This window comes from Lepidochelys kempii, chromosome 3 (assembly GCF_965140285.1).
Source record: "Lepidochelys kempii isolate rLepKem1 chromosome 3, rLepKem1.hap1, whole genome shotgun sequence".
NCBI classification, from domain to species: domain Eukaryota; kingdom Metazoa; phylum Chordata; order Testudines; family Cheloniidae; genus Lepidochelys; species Lepidochelys kempii.
In genome coordinates, this window is record NC_136382.1 from 86311467 (window position 1) to 86324082 (window position 12616).

Sequence of the window (12616 nt, forward strand, 5' to 3'; positions counted from 1 at the left end):
TTTCAGCTTGGGGTTTCATGTCCTTACCCATGTGGATGCTCCTCCCAGGAAATGCTATACAAGTGACCTATTTGCTAAGATTGGTGGGCACCATACAAAACTCATCTGAGTTGTTTTTGGTAGCCTATTTCTTTCCTCCCTCCACTGCATATGGTCCCCAATAGGAGACCACTTCTGGTCAAAATGTTTCTATCAGCAGTTGAAGTCTGCAAGTGATCTAGGGGTTTAATCTTGTTCTGTCAACAAAAGGCAAAATGTATTCTTCACTTAATTTTATTGTAACATCTCACTGAGCTTACTAGAACCTCACTTAACCCTGTTTTGTCCAGCTTGCACCTGTCATTCATTGATATACACTTGACTTTATATATAGTACTACTAAAGGGACTGTAACGAAGCTGCCTTTGGTGGGACACTTCTAAGAGTATCAATTCAGGACAAATTGCTTAGAGCAAGGCAGTCACAGCCCCAGGCTGGTGGTTCTCCACCTCTAAGACACGCTAAACCAGCCAAACAGAGAGGACTTCAGTCTCCCCCCACTGGCTAACCACAAGTCACACAAGCAATTCCCTTAGACACTTCAGTTTCCCGGTATCACCACCAGTGCCACTCGTTATGGGGACGAATGGTTATGAAAACCAATACCCCAGTAAAAAAAGGTTCTCCCAATCCCAAAGGACCAAGCTCCAGAGCCAGATCAATATACCCGTCAGATCTTACCCACAAATCACGCTATTGCTAATTCTTTAGAATCTAAAATCTAAAGGTTTATTCATAAAAGGAAAGAAATATAGAAGAGAGCTAAAATTGGTTAAATGGAATCAATTACATACAGTAATGACAAAGTTCTTGGTTCAGGCTTGTAGCAGTGATGGAATAAACTTCAGGTTCAAATCAAGTCTCTGGAGTACATCCACAGCTGGGATGGGTCTTTCAACCCTTTGTTCAGAGCTTCAGTTTGTAGCAAGGTTCCTCCAGAGGTCAGAGGCAGGATTGAAGACAAGATGGAGGGGTTTTCAGGGCCTTTTATATTCTCTGCCCGGAAGGATCCCTCTTTGTTCTTACTGTGGAAAATCACAGCAGCAAGATGGTGCTTGGAGTCACATGGGCAAGTCACATGTCCATTCATGACTCAGTTTGCAGGCCGATGCCATTGTTTACATGAAGAAAAGGAGTACTTGTGGCACCTTAGAGACTAACCAATTTATTTGAGCATAAGCTTTTGTGAGCTACAGCTCACTTCATCGGATGTGGATTGTCGTCTCCCAAAGTTCATTGTCAGTTAAGCGTTCCTTGATTGGGCACTTACTGAGAATAGTCCTTTCTCAAGAAGCTGACCAAATGCTTCACTGAGACTACTTAGAATCAAAACACATTGAGATACCAGTACGTAGCCAATATTCATAACTTCAGCTACAAAATGATACACACCTACAGAGAGCATAATCATAACCAGCAAAGCATAACCTTTTTATAGATACCTCACATGACAACCTTTGTACAATATTTGCTGCAAATATATAACAGTTGTTGCAACAATGATCTATATGGTCATAGTTTATGTCAATAATGTCACAGGGACACTAGTCAGTTTCAAAACTTCCAAGTTGAAAATTAAAAAAAAACAACTTTAAACCATGTTCTGAATATTTTTGAAATAATTCCTTTAAAAACACTTTCAGGATTGATTGATTGATTTGTTTGCTCCCCTATTTGACTAACCGTTATAATGAGTTTCTCCCTTGCATACTGTTTGGGGGAAATAATGAAACTGACATTTCATAGCATGTGATGTACAAAGTAAATGGTCCGGTCCATTGTTTTGCCAACTTGTTTTAGACAGTCATAGAAATCTTAAAAAGAAAAGGAGTACTTGTGGCACCTTAGAGACACAAATTTATTTGAGCATAAGATTTCATGAGCTACAGCTCACTTCATCGGATGCATTCAGTGGAAAATACAGGGGGGAGATTTATATACATAGAGAACATGAAACAATGGGTCTTACCATACACACTAACGAGAGTGATCACTTAAGGTGAGCTATTACCAGCGGGGGTGGGGCGGAGAGGGGGACGGACACGGGACCTTTTGTAGTGACAATCAAGGTGGGCCATTTCCAGCAGTTGACAAGAACGTCTGAGGAACAGTGGTGCCACAAATACTCCTTTTCTTTTTGCAGATACAGACTAACACGATTGCTACTCTGAAACCTATCATAGAAATCTTAGATTTTTTTAACTATAAGTACAACATTTTCAAACAAAAATGTGATTGTCACATTGATAGTGTTTTTTCTCTAAATTAGTGTGTGTTCTCTATGGAAAACTGTTGTGGAATAGAGTGAAGCAATGTGGTATTTGTGGTGTCCTGTGTTCTCCACTAGCCCATTGTACTTATCTTTCTATCGTTTTCAGTGTTTAGAGTAACAGCACAAGACAGATTTTTACATTTCTAAATGTTATGTAGCTATGACATTGGTCATTTTGGCTGCTGCACAGTGGAAAAATTGGCAGACGGAGAAGTGAGTAAGGCTAGGTGGCCCAGAATTAGAGATAGAGGGCCAGATCTTCATCTGGTGTAATTGGAGTAGCTCCATTGACTTCTTCCTAGAGTAGCTAACAAAAATGTATGTGTCCTGGAATAAATTTATTGTGGAGTTTCTAATTTAGAAAGGTGTTAATGTATTGCCAACTAGCTGAAGTTACAACAGGATCACAACTCTAATCAAGACATACTTGGCATTTCTTCCCAGAGCATTTCCACTGGGAAAATTTGGCCCTCTAAGAAACTGTCTAAACACACACATTGCCTTAGTTTAAATTACATTGTGTTGGTTAAACTAATGCAACTTTTGTATGTGGAGACTCTTTTATATAAGGTTTAAAACAAGTTATTGGTTTGGCTTGCACCTCAGTACGCTTACCAACACAAGGTAAATGATACAACCCAGGTTTAAATGGTGATGAATATCCAAACACACAATAGTACTGGTTTAACTGAGTATAAAATCACATCTTTAGTTAACCTCTGTATGTAGACCAGGTCTAAATCTACACTGGTGACAGCACGAAAATGCAGCTCTACCAGTGATAGGAAGAGAACTTTTGCCCTTTCTACACTACTGCTTCCACTGTAGCAACCACTGGTGGAAAATTGAGTCCAATATTTCCTAGCGTTAGGCAAGCTTTATGATATTGTCCTTCTGGTGTGAGAACCAGAAAGCATAGATTAGTAGTTTTTTAAACATCATTTGGACTAGTGATCACTACATGTGAAGTACTCAAGGACAAATTCAGATATAAATCAGAGTTAGCAATGAAGTTTTGGCTACAAGCGAAAACCTAAAAGGAAAAAAAACCCAGTTCATCTTGTTCCTGAGTAACATGGTTCATGGGAGAAATATCATAACTTTTTGCTTACATTTAAGATAAACTGTTTCAATGGTAGCCTCCTAGCATAGCATCCTCCACTTTCTTTTGTTCTCAGCTTTGGTATAAACACATTTTTATGTTCTGCTAGCAAATGCTTTTGATTATGTATAAATGTGTTTGTGATGCAGAAAGACGAGACAAGGTTTTCAAATATTTTCAGGCTCTGATCTTCCCTCATAGTATTCTCTAATCACTTTCTTAATAGGATTATGTTATGCTACTGTTCCTATTGTATGTGGACAAAGATGTATGTCAGAGTACATTAGGTTTACCAATAAAATAGGTATTTATTCTGAACACCAGCACAACTGTGTAATAATCTAGTCATTATGAAATGTAGATTGAGTAATTCATCCCCAACTTTCTGAGTACAGTCCAGAGGCTGGGATAGCCAGTCAAATGGGACCTTATTTCCTTATTCCCCAACCCCACTGTCTGTTCTTTAATGGGGGAGTAACAATTAGATCTCAGTAGTTTTTATTTCTCTTTCTGAATTCCTTCCACTTTATGGACTAGATCTCCTATTGACATGCTAGCACACAGGGCTTTTGGGGGAAGCTGTTACTCTTCTGCTCTGGGCTATCTCTGGATGCAGACCCAAAAATGTATAAATTTATCTGCAAAGCATTATGTCAGCCTAACTTCTGTCTGAATTGTTACTTGTTCTCAGGGGTAACTCTGCTGTAACTGTTGCAATGGCTGGGAGCGTCTGCCTTGCACTGGGGCAGCTAGCAGGTTTGGGCCTTGATTCAAAATGACAGCTGCACCTCCTACCATGGAGACCTAGTTGATGTGCTTTATGTGGCATCAGAAAATGCCTCGTCAGATTTTGTTACTGGCAGCAAAATCTGACACTGAGTATGTATCATGTATTGGCAAAAAGAAAAGGAGTCCTTGTGGCACTTTAGAGACTAACAAATTTATTTGAGCATAAGCTTTCATGAGCTACAGTTCACTTCATCGGATGCATTCATGTATTGGTTCCTCATCAAAAGATGCTTTCTTTTCTTTTCATGACGAATATTGACCCTATCAGAATTGGCTTCCTTTCACCTTTCCTCATCCTTCCTTTACTTCAGAAGGGTACAAACAGTTTAAAACATGGAAATAATTTGGCAAATGTGATACATTTGAATGAATTTGTTAAAATATCTTATTACCATAAACATTTTTATTTTTCTACATTTAAAAATACTAACCTTATCATAATTATTAAACTTCAAGACTGGGTACTTTATTTACATATAATTTAAATGTTCATTTAAATTATAAATACACTATTGCAGCAGTACTCTCTCCTTAATGTCTAAGGCTTGTCTACACAAATATTAAGTTATTAAATCTATTATTTTTGGGTGACATTTGACATACCTTGAAAGCTATTAAGAAGTTATATAATTGTTAAAAATATATTATTTTTAAATAATAAAGGTTTTCTTGAGGAAAAACCAATTAAATAAACATCTGAACTTTATGGATCACTCATCTACATAGGGTGAGAACAATCACAAATGAATAGTCAGGTTAGATGGCCAAAACATTTAGGGTCTAATCTAGCCTAAGAGGTCCACCTTCCTTGTCTTGAAGGATTGGGTTCTAAATGTTTTTGTTAATCTTGGCAAATTGACTAATCCTTTTGAGGGCTCTATAAGGGGAGGGCATTTGTGATCGCACGCACGCACACACACACACACGATGTTGTTAAGAGAACTTTTCTGTGCTCTATGCGGCACCCACCAGCATCCTCCCCTCAGCTGTTGACAGGCTATTGATTTAGGATTTTGGTTTTTTGTTTCCTCTAAATTGCCGGGGGATTCTTTAAAACCCCCAAACCATGTAAGCAAAGGTAACAGAATGTTAAACTGCATCATACAGTTCAGCCACTAGGTGGCGATGTGTATCATACCATACCTGAGCATACAATAGCTATACCTCTCAGCAGTGGCTGCACATTAAAGGATTGTACAGTGAACGCATCTGGTGTATGCCTGGGAAGGAAGCTCTAGCCAGTCCATATTTGGTACAGACCTGCAATCTACATGTACAAGGAGTACATTATATGGTGTCAGAAGTCAAGGTAGCCTAACTGATGCCAGAGAAGAGTAGAAAGAGAAGGAACAACGTTACAAAAGTTGTAACTTTTAAAACATGCCCTTCAGTGCTCCAGGGAACTTCAACTTTGATACAACTTCAGCCTGGAAGCAGTACTTTACAAAATTTTGCATTGCTACAAAACTGCACTAGGAAACTGGAGATATTTAGGTATCTTCTTTATTTTATGCTGTGGGGAAGCAGGCAACACATATTGTTAAATCTTTTGCCTTTACTGAAGACAGTCACAGAGAGGACTATGAAATGGTTCTGACTGTTTGATGCACACTTTATACCTCAAGAAATGTGATTTATGAAAGATCATGTTTTTACCAGTGAATTCAAGAACGAGGAGAAAATAAGAGCTCTTTTATAAGAGTTTTGCATCCTTTGGCTAAAACTGTGATTTTGGGACTGCAAAACATGAAAATATCAGATGCAGGATTGTTATTGGGTAACAGACAAAAGCCTCTCACAGCAACTACAGTTAAAGACAGACTTAAATCTATTCACACCTATCCAGATAGCAAAGTTCTCTGTGTGATGCCGGCAGGCCAGATGCCAGCTCTTGCCCATGCTGCAAGCATTAGTTAAGAACTGACAAACTTATAGCTGGAGACCAGACCAGTTCCATCTGTATGTTAAAAGAAAAGGAGTACTTGTGGCACCTTAGAGACTAACCAATTTATATGAGCATGAGCTTTCGTGAGCTACAGCTCACTTCATCAGATGTTTACCGTGGAAACTGCAGCAGACTTTATATACACACAGAAATCATGAAACAATACCTCCTTCCACCCCACTGTCCTGCTGGTAATAGCTTATCTAAAGTGATCAACAGGTGGGCCATTTCCAGCACAAATCCAGGTTTTCTCACCCTCCACCCCCCCACACAAATTCACTCTCCTGCTGGTGCTAGCCCATCCAAAGTGACAACTCTTTACATAATCAAGTCGGGCTATTTCCTGCATAGATCAAGGTTTTCTCACATCCCCCCCACCCCCATACACACACAAACTCACTCTCCTGCTGGTAATAGCTCATCTAAACTGACCATTCTCCAGGTTTAAATCCAAGTTAAACCAGAACATCTGGGGGGGGGGGTAGGAAAAAACAAGAGGAAACAGGCTACCTTGCATAATGACTTAGCCACTCCCAGTCTCTATTTAAGCCTAAATTAATAGTATCCAATTTGCAAATGAATTCCAATTCAGCAGTTTCTCGCTGGAGTCTGGATTTGAAGATTTTTTGTTTTAAGATAGCGACCTTCATGTCTGTGATTGCGTGACCAGAGAGATTGAAGTGTTCTCCGACTGGTTTATGAATGTTATAATTCTTGACATCTGATTTGTGTCCATTTATTCTTTTACGTAGAGACTGTCCAGTTTGACCAATGTACATGGCAGAGGGGCATTGCTGGCACATGATGGCATAGATCACATTGGTGGATGTGCAGGTGAACGAGCCTCTGATAGTGTGGCTGATGTTATTAGGCCCTGTGATGGTGTCCCCTGAATAGATATGTGGGCACAATTGGCAACGGGCTTTGTTGCAAGGATAAGTTCCTGGGTTAGTGGTTCTGTTGTGTGGTATGTGGTTGTTGGTGAGTATTTGCTTCAGGTTGCGGGGCTGTCTGTAGGCAAGGACTGGCCTGTCTCCCAAGACTTGTGAGAGTGTTGGGTCATCCTTTAGGATAGGTTGTAGATCCTTAATAATGCGTTGGAGGGGTTTTAGTTGGGGGCTGAAGGTGACGGCTAGTGGCGTTCTGTTATTTTCTTTGTTAGGCCTGTCCTGTAGTAGGTAACTTCTGGGAAGTTTTCAGGAAGTTTCTTGAGCAAATGCTGTAGTTGCTTTTGGTAACTCTCAGTGGGATCATAGCCATTACCCTATGATCCCACTGAGAGTTACCAAAAGCAACTTCCTGAAAGAAACCAAAAGAAACTTCCTGAAAAAGCACAAGATCAAATCCGCACAGACACACCCCTGGAACCCCGACCTGGGATATTCTATCTACTACCCAAGATCCATAAACCTGGAAATCCTGGGCGCCCCATCATCTCAGGCATTGGCACCCTGACAGCAGGATTGTCTGGCTATGTAGACTCCCTCCTCAGGCCCTACGCTACCAGCACTCCCAGCTACCTTCGAGACACCATTGACTTCCTGAGGAAACTTCAATCCATCGGTGATCTTCCTGATAACACCATCCTGGCTACTATGGATGTAGAAGCCCTCTACACCAACATTCCACACAAAGATGGACTACAAGCCGTCAAGAACACTATCCCCGATAATGTCACGGCTAACCTGGTGGCTGAACTTTGTGACTTTGTCCTTACCCATAACTATTTCACATTTGGGGACAATGTATACCTTCAGATCAGCGGCACTGCTATGGGTACCCGCATGGCCCCACAGTATGCCAACATTTTTATGGCTGATTTAGAACAACGCTTCCTCAGCTCTCGTCCCCTAAAGCCCCTACTCTACTTGCGCTATATTGATGACATCTTCATCATCTGGACCCATGGAAAAGAAGCCCTTGAGGAATTCCACCATGATTTCAACAATTTCCATCCCACCACCAACCTCAGCCTGGTCCAGTCCACACAAGAGATCCACTTCCTGGACACTACAGTGCTAATAAACAATGGCCACATAAACACCACCCTATACCGTAAACCTACTGACCGCTATTCCTACCTGCATGCCTCCAGCTTTCACCCTGACCACACCACACGATCCATCGTCTACAGCCAAGCTCTGCGATACAACCGCATTTGCTCCAACCCCTCAGACAGAGACAAACACCTACAAGATCTCTGTCAAGCTTTCTTACAACTACAATACCCACCTGCAGAAGTAAAGAAACAGATTGATAGAGCCAGAAGAGTTCCCAGAAGTTACCTACTACAGGACAGGCCTAACAAAGAAAATAACAGAACGCCACTAGCCGTCACCTTCAGCCCCCAACTAAAACCCCTCCAACGCATTATTAAGGATCTACAACCTATCCTAAAGGATGACCCAACACTCTCACAAGTCTTGGGAGACAGGCCAGTCCTTGCCTACAGACAGCCCCGCAACCTGAAGCAAATACTCACCAACAACCACATACCACACAACAGAACCACTAACCCAGGAACTTATCCTTGCAACAAAGCCCGTTGCCAATTGTGCCCACATATCTATTCAGGGGACACCATCACAGGGCCTAATAACATCAGCCACACTATCAGAGGCTCGTTCACCTGCACATCCACCAATGTGATCTATGCCATCATGTGCCAGCAATGCCCCTCTGCCATGTACATTGGTCAAACTGGACAGTCTCTACGTAAAAGAATAAATGGACACAAATCAGATGTCAAGAATTATAACATTCATAAACCAGTCGGAGAACACTTCAATCTCTCTGGTCACGCAATCACAGACATGAAGGTCGCTATCTTAAAACAAAAAAACTTCAAATCCAGACTCCAGCGAGAAACTGCTGAATTGGAATTCATTTGCAAATTGGATACTATTAATTTAGGCTTAAATAGAGACTGGGAGTGGCTAAGTCATTATGCAAGGTAGCCTGTTTCCTCTTGTTTTTTCCTACCCCCCCCCCCCCCCAGATGTTCTGGTTTAACTTGGATTTAAACCTGGAGAATGGTCAGTTTAGATGAGCTATTACCAGCAGGAGAGTGAGTTTGTGTGTGTATGGGGGTGGGGGGGATGTGAGAAAACCTTGATCTATGCAGGAAATAGCCCGACTTGATTATGTAAAGAGTTGTCACTTTGGATGGGCTAGCACCAGCAGGAGAGTGAATTTGTGTGGGGGGGTGGAGGGTGAGAAAACCTGGATTTGTGCTGGAAATGGCCCACCTGTTGATCACTTTAGATAAGCTATTACCAGCAGGACAGTGGGGTGGGAGGAGGTATTGTTTCATGATTTCTGTGTGTATATAAAGTCTGCTGCAGTTTCCACGGTAAACATCTGATGAAGTGAGCTGTAGCTCACGAAAGCTCATGCTCAAATAAATTGGTTAGTCTCTAAGGTGCCACAAGTACTCCTTTTCTTTTTGCGAATACAGACTAACACGGCTGTTCCTCTGAAATCTGTATGTTAGTTTTGCTCAAAATAGGTATTAGTCCTATAAGAATATAGTTAGTGTTTAGACTCTATGAAATGCTTGTACGTTGCTGCATGCATTAATCTCACTTGTAATGCCAGAATTCCATGCTGTAAGACAATATGTTAATTTATAACTTTGAAAATTTTTGCTCTGACCTTGTGAACTCAGGCACAAGAACTGCCACAACCCCCTGCACCATCCAGAAGGACTATCAGAATCAGGTGGGCCATTAAGGAACATCACAATACTAAAGATTCATTAATGGCCCTAATGCACCTGGAAAATGTTACGTGCAAGGAAGCTCGGCCTGTGGGCTTGGAAACTGAATGAAGAAAATAGAACAAAGCCACAGGAAAATTTTCCGTCTTTTTGACTGTTTGAACTCTGAAGGGCCAGAGAGTCTAAACAGAAGCCATAGAGCCTCCTGGATCTACCCAGAAAGATACTTTGAATTGACAGATCAGTACAACTCTGTCACTCTTAGGATTTAGATAACTCTGTGTATATGTTTGCTTGCTTTAGCCTTTAAATAACTCCTTTTATATCTTTTTCCTTGTTAATAAATCCTTAGTTTATTACAGGATGGCTACAGCAGTCTCTTTGGTGTAAGACCTAGAGTACCAATTGATCTAGGGTAAGTTACTGGTCTTGTGGGACTGGAAGCAACCTGAATATGTTGTGATTTTTATGTGAGCATTTAGCACTTTATAAGTCCAGTTTGGGTGGCAAGATAGACTGGAGAGTCTAATGCAGTGGTGGGCAACCTGCGGGCCGCATGCAGCCCATCAGGGTAATCCGCTGGCGGGCTGCGAGACAGTTTGTTTACATTGACCGTCCGTAGGCATGGCCATCTGCAGCTCCCACTGGCCACGGTTTGCCATTCCCAGCCAATGGGAGCTGCAGGAAGCGGCACGGGCAGCAGGGACATGCTGGTCACCACTTCGTACAGCTCCCATTGGTCAGGAACGGCAAACTGCGGCCACTGGGAGCTGTGGGCGGCCGTATCGGCAGACGGTCAATGTAAACAAACTGTCTTGCGGCCTGCCAGCAGATTATCCTGACAGGCTGCAGATTGCCCACTACTGGTATAAGGGGACTATCTGTGACTCCATGGTAACACGGTTATAGTGATACAGGAGTTCATATTTGTTACTGGCTTGGTGAAATCTAATTATGGAATACACCAACGTTTGGGGTGTCTGCCCTGCTTTTGACTGCCCTGAGGGAGGCATTCACAGTTGTGAGCCACTCCAGACAGTGTGACAGTCTGAACTGGTCAAACAGAAGAACAAAAGGCAGAGCAACTTGAAAAACTTGAAACTAGCTTTACACGCTGTAAACAGACACTGCAAGAGTGCTAAAAATCATTATCATAAAACACCTGAGCTCTGAGGAAGTCCCAAGCTAAATACAAAACATTTTAGACTAAATGCACAAGATGTGGAAAATTCCATAGCTCATGTGTGGTGAAATATGTAATAAATGCACAAAATACTAAGGCAGTCATGGAGCTGACTACAATTATAGTCAAGAGCATTGTTTCTGGGATCTGTCATGTGTGATGATACAGATCCTGCCTTGAGAGTGAAACTGAATAGTCATTGGAAGACTACTGACTTTAAAATTGACTCTGGAGCAGAGGGGAGTATTGTCTCAGAAGTGACTTACAATCACCTTCAACCCCTCCCAGAGCTGAAATAACTCACAGCTCTGACTAGCCCTGGAGATATTCTGAATTGAATGGGCCAGTTCACCACAGAAACAATTTACAAAGACACAAGCTTCACATTCAGAATGCATTTGATCAAAGACCAACAACTTCTCAGCTGCAGCGTGGCAGCCATGAGGGGCAAAGTAAGAAAAGTGGAAGAACTCAATTGAGATCCAGTACAAATAACCTTTGGAGACAATGCTGAACCATGCAGTGTACCTACACATTGCAGGATTCCTATCCTGTTGCTTCATAAAGTCGAAACTGAATTTAAGAGAATGGAACAGATTGGCTCAGAGATTTTCTCAATATTGCCAACAGGCCAACGGTACCGGTTGTAGAGAAAAGTGGAAAAATACAAATCTGTGTGGATCTTAAAAGACTTAATGAAGCAGTTGTGAGGAAAAACTATATATTTACCTAAACTGGATGACTTCCTCCCGAAAGCGAAGTGAAAAGAGCTACAGTATTCACCAAGCTGGATGTCTAGAGTGGATTCTGGATAACCCCTTTAGACAAAAAGAGTTCTAAACTGACTATATTTATCACACCTTTTGGCAGATTTTGCTTTCTTAGATTACCTTTTGGGATTACTAGTGCACCTGAATTTTTCCAAAGAAAGATGACAGAACTGTTAATGAACACTAATGAATCTGAGGTTTTCATAGAGGATAGTGTGATATATAGGTCTTTGATGGAAGAACACAACCCAACCCTCAATGAAGGTCTAAGCCTAAGAAGTCAGTTTGGACTGAAGCTAAACAAGGACAAGTGCTTTTTCTGCCTATCCCAAATCAAGTTTTTGGGACACAATAAACAAGGATGGAATAAGTCCTAGCCTTGAGAAAGTAAAAGCAACTTCAGAATTGAATCCACCAACAAATGTACAAGAATTGAGATGCAGACTGGGGATGGTAAATTACTTCCATTGACAGCTACAAGACCTTTCTACGGTGTCGAAACCACTAAATGAACTATTCAAGTCCAACACCTCTTGGTTGTGAGGACCAAATCAAGACATCGCCTTCAGAAAGGTAAAAGAAATCATTTCAGTAGCTCCTGTTCTCAAGAATTATGATTTGAACAAACTCACAATGGTGGATGCAAGCAGCTATGTGGTGTATTGTTGCAACAACAGGGATCTGAGTGGAAGCCAGTTGCATTTTGTTTTCTTTCACTCACAGGAGAAAAAACGTATTCACTTATTGAAAAGGGGAGCTTGGCAAGTGTATGGGCATGTGAGAACTTTTACATAGAAC